The sequence below is a fragment of the Leopardus geoffroyi genome, chromosome D2 (genome assembly GCF_018350155.1).
Source record: "Leopardus geoffroyi isolate Oge1 chromosome D2, O.geoffroyi_Oge1_pat1.0, whole genome shotgun sequence".
Classification (NCBI taxonomy): Eukaryota; Metazoa; Chordata; class Mammalia; order Carnivora; family Felidae; genus Leopardus; species Leopardus geoffroyi.
The window spans coordinates 4,776,000-4,789,355 of NC_059334.1; the positions used below are offsets into that span (position 1 = coordinate 4,776,000).

At 47.6% G+C, this 13,356-nt stretch overlaps 2 long non-coding RNA genes across 4 annotated transcripts in view; one reads left to right on the forward strand and one right to left on the reverse strand.

The window, feature by feature from the left end:
• Positions 1-2,843, reverse strand: part of LOC123576383 — a 126,866-nt gene extending 124,023 nt beyond the window's left edge. For both annotated transcript variants that reach the window (XR_006701351.1, XR_006701350.1), the window contains exon 1: positions 2,014-2,843. This is a non-coding gene — a long non-coding RNA (uncharacterized LOC123576383). The remainder of the gene's footprint in view (positions 1-2,013) is intronic.
• Positions 2,844-2,863: 20 nt separating this feature from the next.
• Positions 2,864-13,356, forward strand: part of LOC123576386 — a 64,557-nt gene continuing 54,064 nt past the window's right edge. For both annotated transcript variants that reach the window (XR_006701355.1, XR_006701356.1), the window contains exon 1: positions 2,864-2,988. This is a non-coding gene — a long non-coding RNA (uncharacterized LOC123576386). The remainder of the gene's footprint in view (positions 2,989-13,356) is intronic.

Sequence of the window (13,356 nt, forward strand, 5' to 3'; positions counted from 1 at the left end):
CTTCATACGTCCCCATGTGACAGATGGACACACTGAGATGCAGAGCAAATGACTAAGATGCTAATTCGTGGCAGAGGTAAGGCTCACATTCAGGTTTCTGATTCCAAAGCATGCTCCCAACATCCCTGTTATAGCGACGATTAGGTTAAAGTTTCATGGAGATTTAATCGAACCATAAGTGTCCACAAAATGCAGAGGAAAGACCGCCCTGCATACTCACAAAACAACCGATCTCAAAGCAGTCGTTGGATGGAAGATGTCACTGTGAGCATCCCCTGCGCAGATTCAACTTTCTGAAGGTTTTCAACTGACAAGGAGACTTGCGGGAATCTGCCGTAAGGAGGACGCATGTCTTGGCAACGGAGGCCTGAACATGGTACTTGTCCTTGGGTAAAATCAAAGTGACTTTCTTTTCGACTACTGAGTGACCATGTAGAAAGGAGACACAACCTGAGCAGCTGAGAGAAAAAAATGGGACAGAGGGAAGTCTCATGTGGAAAGTTGGGAAATGACACCGTGTACTTATATGACACTATTCACATTCTGACAGTAAAAACATTAAGAAATAACTATGCTTTCTATTTCGTGTGGTCTCAAGTTGGGGTGACCCTACTTTTGAGGTAGCACCTTAACTGTATTTTTCAGGATGCATCAGCGTGTTTAGAAAAAAAAAATATCGTTTTCCTTTTGAGAGTGAAGTTAAGAAAACATACTAAATTCAACCCAAATACTGTTTGCTTGATAGATATAATTTTTATTAATCGGTGTTATTGCTGGAAAGACAGTGGTGGTGGTGGTGGTGTTGTTTTCTTCAGAGTGATATTTACTACCCTTTGTCTTGCTTTGATTTTACAGGAGATTCCAGTCAACTTTAATTTGTGCTATTTTAACTGTTTTACTACAGTTCTCACCCCTTTTGAGACAGAAGGTATTCCTCCTTGCCAATTTATGGGATTCCTTTACTACTTCTTTCTAGAAGAAAAATAAGGCAGGTTGCAATTACTCCCCTTGGAGTAACAGTTTAGGAAATCAGTGCTGACTCCGTCCCTTCCTTGGCTCAGGTTGGCGAGGCCTTAAAAGGTCATTTAAGAGGTGAGACTGTAGGCACTTCCTCGCTGGGAGGAGGCGGGAGGAAGAAAGCCTGTCTCCAGAAGGGTAACAGCCTCGGGAGGAGGCTGTCTGCAGGCCCTGCGCCCAGAGGTCAGCCGTGCCCCTCCAAGTCAGACGGCGGCAGTGACGGCCTCGGGAGGAGGCTGTCTGCAGGCCCTGCGCCCAGAGGTCAGCCGTGCCCCTCCAAGTCAGACGGCGGCGGTGACGGCCTCGGGAGGAGGCTGTCTGCAGGCCCTGCGCCCAGAGGTCAGCCGTGCCCCTCCAAGTCAGACGGCGGCGGTGACGGCCTCGGGAGGAGGCTGTCTGCAGGCCCTGCGCCCAGAGGTCAGCCGTGCCCCTCCAAGTCAGACGGCGGCGGTGACGGCCTCGGGAGGAGGCTGTCTGCAGGCCCTGCGCCCAGAGGTCAGCCGTGCTCCTCCAAGTCAGATGGCGGCGGTGACAGCCTCGGGAGGAGGCTGTCTGCAGGCCCTGCGCCCAGAGGGTGGGCCCGGTCAGCCGTGCTCCTCCAAGTCAGATGGCGGCGGTTTTCTGGGTTATAAACTCAGGCGTGGCCTCGCCCAGGTCTCCCAGAGCGCGGTGTAGGCCCCACTCCCGGCGCGCTGAGGGGCGCTGGGCAGCAGGGGACAGGGACCACCGCCAGGGACACAGCCCATCAACCTCCGAGCAGGCAGGGGACGCTCGCCGCAGGAGGCCGGGAGGGACTGGACCGGAAGGCGGCACGTCCCGCCCTCTGACATCACCTCCGCCCAGCCTCCCTCTCCGAGCGGAAGGGCGCCCCGTCCCCCAGGTGCGCGTCAGATCCCCCCCCCGCCCACCCCCGCCCCGGTCTCCCACAGCCGGGGTGGGCTGCTGGGTCTCCCTCCATCACGTCACACGTCCCGGGCGCCCGTCACCACAGCCTACCTTGAGTCACGCGGCTCAGGTCAGCGGCATCCGTCAGGGGGCACCGCCCACGCAGCTACCACCAGCCTCAACGCGGGCAGCTCCCCTCGCGTCCGACGTGGACGCGGTCTATCCGGCGTCCCGACGCCACGTCACGTCACCCTCCTCGGGTCAGAGGTCAGCCGCCGGCTTCTCCTCCCGTCGGGCCCCTGGCTTCCTCGTGGTGCGCACGCGCCCAGCTCGGGCGTCTCCTCGCGGGGGCGCTGTGTCGTCTCCCGCAGTCACCGACGGCGTGAGCCCCGGGCGGCGAGGCCGGCGCTTCCACCACAGCCTGTCGTCCTCCCGGTTCTGTGAGGAGTCCCTGTGGTGAGTCGGTGGCCGCGCCTCACTGCCGGCGGGACTCCGTCCCGTCCCGGGTGGGCCGTCGGGGAAGGTACACCGTCGGCGGGGCGGGCGACCCCCGGGGGCTTGACCCGGATCGCCCGGGGATGAGGGGGCCACCGCCTTGCCAGATCATGTCACGCCCCCTTCCGACGCTTTTCTAAGAAGCTTCTGAAAACGCAGGGCGAAAACGGACAGTGAAATTACAAAACAAAGTAGATGGCCAATTAGGTATTCAAGCCAGCGGCGATTCATTCTTGATTTTCCAACTTGCTTCCGGTTGTAGTTGTTTTATTTTTAATTTCTTTTTTCTTTTCAGCGCTAACATTCGCAGAGGCGACCTAAGTCGTGACCGTTTTCTGTGACCACTGGTTTCAAAGATGATCTGCGTGCAGCGGCAGGGAAGACAAAACAGAGAAGCATGACGTGACCCAGGACCCTCAAGAGGCCGACTCCTGGCACCCGGGCCTCCGCCCGCAGTTGTGACGGCCCGCCACCGTTCTTTCCAGAGCAGACCTGGTCAGTCAGTTGCAACACCTTGTCTCAGCCCGGATTTGAACCCCGGACTGCAAAATCTGAATCCCCCTGCTGTCGCCTGGCCACCCCTTTCAGAAGGTAATGAATTTCAGTTTCTCACGGTCCCCTGAGGCTCAACGTGGGTAAGAGCGTTGCCCAAGACCAACCCTGGGAGGGTAGGGCAGCCGTCCCTGACGAACGCCCGCTGCCTCCAAGGCCTGTGCTCCTGACCACTGATTGTATTCTTCCAAATAGGATCAACCAATAAAATATTAAGTGTATTGGTAAACGCTACAGAAAAAAAAAAAAAAAAAAAAAAAAAAAACTAGGGAAGATCAGGACAGAGGACTATCAGTGAGAAGGTTGGTCGGGGACCTTCTCGGGAGAAGGTGACGTTTCAAGGAGGAAGAACCGAAGGCGGGAGGGAGTGCGGAAGGAGCACTGCACAAAGCGGGGGTGCGAGTGCGCAGCCCCTCAGGTGGGAGGCCCGCGCAGGGGCCCCGGCACTGGAGCAGGGAGATCACGGGAGAGCGTAGGGGAGGCTGGGGAGAGCAGGTGCAGCGCAGCCTTATAGGAGATGACGAAGACTGTGTGTTGAGCGAGGCAGGGAGTGGCTGGAGGGCTTTGTGCATCTGGGCTGTGTGTGTGTTGACTCAAATCGTTGAATGGTGGACTCTTTCCCTGGGAAGAAAGAATTAAAAACATACAACTCGAATCTCCTTAGAATAACTATAGGGAGGCATGTTGTTATGGACTGAATTGTGTGCCCACTCCACCCCCCGCCCCAAAATTCATACGTGGAAGTCCTAACCCCCAGAAGCTCAGAATGTGACTGTGTTTGGAGATGGGACCTCTGCACAAGTGATGAAGTTAAAATGAGGCCAGCAGAGTGGGCCCCAATACACTATGACTGGTGTCCTTGTAAGAAGAAGAGATTAGGGGGGCGCCTGGGTGGCTCAGTACGTTAAGCGTCTGACTTTAGGTCATGATCTCACGGTTTGTGAGTTTGAGCCCCACATCGGGCTCTGTGCGGACAGCTCAGAGTCTGGAGCCTGCTTCCGATGTTGTCTCCCTCACTCTTTCTGCCCCTTCCCCATCATGGTCTGTCTCACTCTGCCTCTCAAAAATAAATCATTAAAAGAAGGAGGAGAAGGAGAAGAGGAGGAGGAGGGGGGGGAGGAGGAGGGGGAGGAGGAGGGGGGAGGGGAGGGGGGAGGCGGAGGAAGAGAAGAAGAAGAAGAAGAAGAAGAGGAGGGGGAGGAGGAGGGGAGAGGGGGAGGGGGGAGGAGGGGAGGGGGAGGGAGAGGAGGGGGAGGAGGAGGGGGGGGAGGAGGAGGAGGAGAAGAAGAAGAGGAGGAGGAGGGGGGAGGAGGAGGGGGGAGGGGAAGGAGGAGGGGGGAGGAGGGGAGAGGGGGAGGAAGAGAAGAAGAAGAAGAAGAGGAGGGGGGGAGGAGGAGGAGGGGGAGGAGGAGAAGAAGAAGAAGAAGAGGAGGAGGAGGGGGGAGGAGGAGGAGGAGGGGGAGGGGGGAGGGGGAGGAGGAGGGGGGAGGAGCGGAGAGGGGGAGGAAGAGAAGAAGAAGAAGAGGAGGAGGGGGGAGGCGGAGGAGGAGGGGGAGAAGGGGGAGGGGGGAGGAGGAGGGGGGGGAGGAGGAGGAGGAGGGGGAGGAAGAGAAGAAGAAGAAAAAGAAGAAGAGGAGGAGGAGGAGGGGGGAGGGGGAGGAGGAGGAGGGGGAGACACACAAAGAGACACCAGATGGGAGCTCACACAGGACACAGGCCATGCACACGCTGAGGACAAGAAACCCGACCTGCTGACACCCTCATCCTGGCTGTCTAGCCTCCAGAGCCGTGAGAAAATTTATCTCCACCGTTTAAGCCCCCCCAGTCTGCGGTATCTTGTAAAGGAGGCCCTAGTAAACGGATACAAATGCCTTAGTAAATCATACGATCAAGTGCGTGTTTTCCTGGGGGGAGTGAGCCCAGTCAGACCACAAAACAACAACAAACATACCTTTTCTTCCTATTCTCCCCCCCATGAAGATGAATAATATTTATATATATGATATATATTTCATATATATTTTTTAATGTTTTTTAATGTTTATTTTTGAGAGAGAGAGAGAGACCGAGTATTAGTGGAGGAGGGGGGGGAGAGAGAGAGAGAGAGAGAGAGAGGGAGACACAGACTCTGAGCTGTCAGCACAGAGCCCAATGAGGGGCTTGAACCCACAGACCGGGAGATCATGACCTGAGCTAAATAAAGTCAGGCACTTAACCGACTGAGCCACCCACGTGCCCCAATTTCATATATATTCTTTAACATAAATATCTGGGCAGAGGATATCCTACCCCAGTGTGGCAGGTGGAGACGCACTCAGGTGTTCAGCTTAGTTTACACATGCATAATCTCGAAAGGAACTGCTTCACCTAAATTGCCACTAAAGCTTATTATCTGTAAGGGGGCCGTTGTAACTAACAGGTTTATTAACCATTTTCTTACACGTGCTCTAAAGCAAATTCTAATTTCTAGATTTTTTTTAGTAATGATGATTGATTTGTGTTTAGTTACCTATGTTTTGGAAAGTGTTGGAATTGAGTTTGGTCCAAGTAAAGTCTTCTTGAAATGATTTAGAATCTTAAAATACTGTTCATTTTATTACTTAGAGAAACTTCTTAATTGTTCGTCTTAAAACCTCCTTTTTGCCTTGAAGACTCCGTACTAAGGCAGAGCATAAATTGGGGAAATTCTGGTGTAGCATTTCTCTGACAAAACCAAAGAAAAGAAGGGAAGGAAAAAATGCAAATAAACCAAATACATGAAGAGCCTCTGTGGTTGAGATTGTTGGGAGAGGGTGAATATGGAAATCTGTCTTTAAGGTACCTCACTTATACTTCACACGTGTGCACACGCATACACAAACACGCACACACACCACATAGGGTGTGCCGGATAAAATACAGGACACCTGGCGAAATTTGAATTCAGATACAACAGAAACTTGTTTAGTATACATACGTCCCAAATATTGGCTGTATTTTCATTTTCTGAATCTGGCAACCCTCCCTCTGTCATCCCCTCAGTGGTGTGTGGAACTGGGCTGTTCAAGCTCGAAAGAGCCAATTGTTCAATATTCTGGAATTTTGCAGCCTGGTTGACATCAAGTTGGTAGCTTGAAATCGGACAGGATTGGAGTATTAACACCGCAGAAAGTGGCAAAATTTAAACATCAGGGCTTTTCTATTTGAAGAGCTGGCTGGTGAGCAGATACCAGAACACCACTGCTTTCCCTGAATGAGTGGGCGACTCACAGCACCATCTGAAACCATTTCTTTACTGGAATAAGAATAACTCACAATTGCAAAATACTTTGCAGTTTACAAAACTGTTTCACACCCTTTGCGCCTCCCTGAACGCTTACAATAACTTTATGTTTGTGTTTAGTTAATGGACGGGGGGAAAGTTTCAGGGAGATAATAGAACTTCCTTGAGGTGAGCAACAGGTTAGGAACCAAACAGTGAAAGAAAGAAAGACGAACGGAGTTAGGAAAGGTGAAAAATAACCTCCCAGATGACTGACTTACTGCAGAGGGGAAAACGGTCTGTAGAGTAGAGATCTGATTGTAACCACCTTAACAACCAAGGGCTCAAATGAGGGCCAATGTGACATTGTGTCAATCCTCATGAGAAACAACATGAAATATACAATGTCACTGATGACCTATTCTTGCCACAAGGTTTACGCTCAATCTAATCAAGCCTGTAGACCTAAATTTCAATTCATAGGAAATACAAGAGGTAGAAGAACATATTACACAATACAATGAGGAAGCAATTAAGCAGATTTGGAATGTGGAACATTTTATGGATAAAATGGTTTGGACTTTTTAAAAACTAAAAACAAAAGTTAAAAAAAAAAAGATGGGTGTGTAGAGGGAACTGTTCTCTAAAAGAAACTGAAAAGATGTAACAGCACATACAATGTATGAGACTAGATTGAATTCTTCTTTAGAGAAAAAAAGAGCTCAAACATATATCCTTGGCATATGTGGGGAAATCTGAATATGGGCTGAATATTAGATATAGCCAGGATTTTGTTAATATTCTTAGGAACGTTAATGCTATTACACTGATGTAACAGAAGGCTTTCATTTTGAAGAACTTAAGGGTGAAAGTAATTATGCTGTCTGAAGTCTATTTTCAAACATTTCAGAAAAAAAAAGTGTGTTCATGTAGAGAAAGATGTAAAACAAATATAGCAGAATGTGAATTGTTAGATCTGTGAATACAGTGTGCACTGTCCTAGCATTCCAAACTTTTTGATTGTTTGAAACAATCCTTTAAAAAAGTTGAGGCCATTAAAAGAAACGCACCAGCACTGGATGTGGAACAGGCACAAAGAGAGCAGACGCTGGTGCAAATGGAGGGGCAGTGGTTGAGAGAGAGAGAGAGAGAGAGAGAGAGAGGGAGAGGGAGAGGGAGAGATTACTCAGGTCTCGCTAGGATTGGCCATCAGGCACTAGACTGGCCACTAGAGACACACCAAAGTGACACGTATTGACTTATTTTTTTGTTACTGGGTAAGATACATGCTTATAAGATCAACCAAACAAAACTTTCTGAAATCATCCAGAACTGTAAGCAGGTTCAAGACCCTTGCTACTCTTTCGATCATACAGAGGATAGGAAGCTCATGAGATTAAATTCCATTGCAAGAATACAAGAAATCTACATTCCTTTCTATTGCTCAAACAGCCTAATTTCTATTTGTTTCCCTTTTTATCTTTTTCTCTCCACGTTGCATATATATTCTAGGACTTTTTTTTTTTAATGTTCTATTTATTTTTGAGAGAGAGAAAGAGACAGAGCATGAGCGGGGGAGGGGCAGAGAGAGAGAGGGAGACACCGAATCCGAAGCAGGCTCCAGGCCCTGAGCTGTCAGCACAGAGCCTGACGTGGGGCTCAAACCCACGAACCCTGAGATCTTGACCTGAGAGGAAGTCAGTCACTTAACCTACTGAGCCCTCCACGTGCTCCTTAGGAACTCTTGAAACCGCAGTCAGCTCTCAGAAAACCCTGGCCTTGGCTCGTCCATCCTCTGATGAGATGCACCTCATCTGTCTGGCCCTGGTTCTCTGTCCACATTAGTGTTACTTGGGCATCCCTGCCCCGTGTCCATAAGCCTTTCCACGTCCAGCTGTCTTTCAGTTATTTCCCCACTCCTCCCAAGGGCACAGGAAACGTGACGGTGCTCTGTCTCATGACTCCATGGGGCCTCTGGATGTACAGTGGAGCTAACTGAGGCCGTGTTCCCCAGTGACCCATCTGACCATTTCTGTCTTACAGCCCAGGGTCATGCTGCTTAAAGCCACAACGCTGGGCTCTTGCCACCTTATTTGTGTAAGATTTAGTCCCCCTGTGTGTGACTTCTTTCACTTCCCGTCTCCACTCCCAGGCTGATGGCCTAGATGAAATGCAGGGCACAGGTCCTTTCTCAGGGATATTATCCTGTCTACACTCTCTTGCGTTTCTTCCTCCCCCCCCTCCCGCCCCCTAACCTGGGAAAGTTTCATCTGATTTTGGAGATAAGACAAGATCACTCGGACTGCTTATTCTCCCAAATCTTGTTCATGCTCTTAGGCTTCTAAAACTCGCAAATAGGGGTGCCTGGGTGGCTCAATCAGTCAAGTGTCTGACTCTTGGTTTCAGCTCAGGTCGTGTTTTACATTCTTTTTCTTTTTTTTTCATGCTACATCTTTGAAGCCCAGAGTGTATTTTATACTTACAGTATCTGTATCAACTAGCACTGGCCACGTTCCAAGTGCTAAATACAGCAGCTACTGTATTAACCACTGTGACTCTCACATTTTTTTCCCAAGGCACAACGAAATATCAGAACCTCGAAAAGTGAATAGTGTTGGGGCGCCTGGGTGGCTCAGTCAGTTGAGCATCGACTCTTGATTTCGGCTTAGGTCACAATCCCGGGGTCATGGAATCGAGCCACGTGTCAAACTCCATGCCGAGCATGGAGCCTGCTTGCGATTCTCTCCCTTTGTCTGTCTCTCTGCCCATCTCCCTGACTTGTGCTCGCTGTTTCTCTCTCTAAAAACAGGGAAAGACAAAATTTTTTAAAGAGAAAATGTTATTTATTTTTCTAAGTGGATGAAAGACTTCCTGATGTTTGTAATATTTTCATTTGATTCATGAGGGCAAACGCATGGTAATGAAAATATCTATACATCACACACAGAAACACGTATGTCACCATAATCCTCTATCGGGGAAAATTATGCTTTTAGGTTCATGCAGTTTGCTTTACATTATTTTTGCATTTATCCATGATATGGCTTGTCAGTAGTAACAAGTAAGAACTATAACTAAACTCTGTGAATACATAGGGTCATTGTTAATCAGATGATGAGAGTTTCCTGGGAGAGGACACTAGGTAGGGGAAGAGACAGAAAATGTCAAGAGAAAGAGAAGCTGAAGATATTTTGAAAAACTGGGCTTTTTCTATTTCAACTAGTGTTTCCTGATGACACGTAGCTGCATTGTTTTTGGAAGGCAGGATCAGTATAATTTGTGAAAACTGGAAGAAAGCCTAGCATCTAGGAAAGTTCAAGTGAAACTTTCAGCATTTAAAAAGGAATGAACTATGTAAGGAAGCATGGCATAGCCATTTTGAATGTAGTGGAGACCCCATCCGTGGGGGTACATTTAAAGGCTATCTGTATGCATGCTTACCTAGCGCTCCGAAAGTGTGTTTCTGACATGTCTTAGGAACATAATATTTTCATGTCAACACGGCAGAAGGTACAACTTGTTGAAATCTGGCACTACTGTGAAATGTCAAGTAACTGGAACATAGGTTATCTGATTTGAATTCTTTATATGCTGTGATCAAAAGTCAAAAGTATGGCACTCGACATTATAATTTCCCCCAAGTTGATTTACGTTACATAATGGTTCCCACAAAATTCTGGGATTTGTGCTTTTTACCGGTATCCCATGTTCTATAGCATCCATCAATCTTTAAATTCCTGGATGGCTATAATAATCTCTTCCAGTGGCACCGCTATTTGGTGATCAGGCCATTCTTACAAATATAGCCAATGTCTAAGTAGTTCCTCAAACTCAGTTACTTTGTAACTAAAATTGTGGCTTGGCAATCATATGGTAGGCAGCTAGCAATTACACTGGGAGCCAGCTCAGTTTAGTCCTTTCTAAAACCTATAGGTTGTTCAGTAATTTATTATGATGCTAATCTGATCAGTTGTATAAAATTGACTATAGGGTCATTCACATTTTTTAACACAGCACTACAGAAAGTTCCTATACCAATGCATCAAATACTAAAAATTATAAATTTGAGCCAAAAGCTTCTTGTCTTAAACTGGTACAGAAAATTAATTTTAGGGGCACCTGGCTGGTTCAGTTGGTAAAGCAGGCAACTTCTGATCTCAGGGTTGTGAGTTCAATCCCCATGTTGGGTGTGGAGCCTACTTGAATGAAAAAAAAAAAAAAAAAAAAAGAGAGAGAGAGGTACTAGAAAAAAAGGAAAATTTTATTTTTAAAGGAATTGCTTTAATTAGGTGACAAATATTTTCCTATGGATTAAGATCATAACAAAATTGGGGAAATTTTGATTCCACTTAACTTGGGCAGGCTTCTAACAATCTGGACAAATTGCCCAGGGAGTTTTAAAGATATAAGGGGGGGGGGGGAATAATCCGATAGGAATGCAGCATTCTCTTTCTAAGAGTTGGTGTAATTTAATCTCATTCAGTAAAAAAACATGTCTGTGACTCTTTCCCAGTAAGGGATCTCATAAAATTTGGAAAATATCAATTGAAGTTATGCTCTAACTCTCTATGAGAACTCTTTGGAGAAAGCTAATGAAGGCTTTAGATTTCAGGGGATAAATATAGTCTGAAATGGTCACTCAGGTATATTTGTTAGGTTTATTATTTCCTTTAAAGAACTCATGTAGCTGCCTAAGATTTATCAAAGTGATGGGTACCAAGAAAATAATCTGTGGTCTTAATTGCTAAGTTCCCAAACCATAAGGAATGATACTAGGATCAGAGGGTAAGATTGCTGCTTTGATCACACGAAACAAACATTATAGAATCTTTACTGCCACACAAATGCATCTCTATGAGGAATGGCTTTTTTTTTTAAACATAATACAAAACAATTACATTGTTTGGGGTTTGTTCAGATAATTAAATGCCCAAGCTAATATTTAACTACAGTAGTGTTGATAGGCACTGTTTACCTAAAGATAATCAGCGGGACCAGAGAGATGACATCTGAGGTGTTTCCCTCGTGAAGTTCTACAATCCTATGAAAATTTTCAAATTTGGGAGAGAAACGGAGTTTTCGTTCCAGTTTAGGAGAAGCTTGTGGTTTTGAAATCAGTATCTGTAGCTTCAACTCCGAGCCAGTTAGCCACTAATCTGTACCTACAGCCCGAGTTTCTCCCTTTGGAGGCACAAATACATAGAACCAACTTGCGTCTGAACACCTCCACCTGGTTCTGCCAAAAACAGCTCAGACTAAACACGTCTAAAATGGAGGACGTTGTCATCTGCCCTCAACTTCATCTCTTCGTGTCACTTGCCCGGGTGGATTATGCCACTACCCCTTCAGTCTCCCAGGGCAAAAAATTTTGGAGACGTTTTATATGGCTCTTTACTATTCACATTCAGTCTTTCCAGAAGTTATATAACAAAATGCTGTGTGAGATAGGGATTGACGTTGCTTCCCGTGTCTGGAAGTAATCAGTAGGGCGAGGCATTACGGTGAGGACCACGTCTCCTTTCTGCCGGTGAGACCCTCAGTTTTCCCCCAGTACAAGAGAAGCTGCTTCGGTGGTCTTTATCAGCCAGAGGCACAAGCATGACCAGGAGGAAGGGGTCCTCACCTTCTGGGGACAGGCAGAGTTTGGAGAATGGTAGCCCTCCCATTCAGGTCTCACTTCTCTCTATAAAGAATATTCACCTTTTCCGTCCCTCTCCTACAAGATGACAGGTGTCAAAACCTTCCCTTTCCATGTCACACTGAGTGGGGACTGGTGAAAAATGCTTGTCTGGAAGTTGTTGAGCCATCAAAATGGTAGAACCTCCAATGGCGTTGGGTGTGAAGAAAGGGGCAGCCAAGACAGGGAGCCTGAAGATGCAGTCCGCGTTCCCATGCAAGGATGTGTGACTCTACGTTTCCCTTCTTCAACCGGGGACTGAGGCTCACGTCACACTTCTGGCTCCAGCACCCCACCCCACCATGGGCCAGGGGCATTCCGTGGTTCAGGGGTCCTCCTCAGCAGGAAAACTGGGGGGTGAACAGATCTCCTGCTGGGCGTCTGGGAGGTATGGGAGAGCCTTAGGGAGGGAGGAATTGGCTCATGGCCAAGCCAGATCTCCCAGGTCAGAGGACTGCAAGGGATGCACCCACAAAACAAATGTACCCACAAAAGAGGACCGACAGGTGGAAGTCTGTCTGCGGACAGCTTTGCCCTGAGACGAAGTAGCCAAGAGAAGGGGGATGGTGTGCCTGTCAGGAGCAATTTGTGCAGTTCAGGGAAGCCAGTGTCCCTCCTCCCTCACACTCTGCCATTGGCAGGTCGGGGCTTGAGGGGTATGACGGGAGGGAAAACGGAGGGGTGGTAATGAAAAGAACCAACCAGGAGCCCCTTCCCACAAGTCTTGTCTGTGCTGAGGGAGGAGAATTCTGAAGAGCAGAAAAAGCTTTTTTAAGAGCCCAAGTGACCAAAATATTATGAAATTATACTAAGATGTCATGCAGAGTCTGCTTCTCAGGAGAAAAAGAAAGTCGATAATTAGAAGCTGTTTGGGAAAGATGAAACTGTCCCATGTTTACATCAGTGTGAGTGGAGACTTCTCAGCCCAATCCGTGCATGAATATCCGTGCTCCTAAATATTTCCTGGATCTACTCTTATCATTCTCGTTCTATGATTGACCTCCACAGGCCAAGGCCTACATAATCGCCTCTGACCCCGGCTGTTAACACTACTTCCTTTTTCTTCCTTTCAGGAGGCAATCTTTCCCCAACTTTCTCAGCATTTTTTCCCCCTCTATCCTCTCTAACTTACAGATCTGATTGTCACTCTTCAATAGCTCTCATTTGCAGCAAACCAAGTTTTACTTATTTTGGGTGACACTCAAGGCACTTAATGATCTGACTTCCTGCTTCCCCATCCATCATTATCTGTTGCTCAAAATTTACACAAATGCAAACCTGAACTACTAGGAAGCCCTGAACATTCATTGGCATGTACACATTCCTGTGTACTTGTCCTCTTTGCAAGCTTGGAATACCAGAAAGCTCTGCTGGGTAATTCATCAGTTCTCAAGAATGACCTACATGCTAACTAGTCATCAGGACTCTCATTTCTTCAGGCTGACTCACATGTCCTTCTCCTGCATTCCCTCTGTACTTTGTACACATC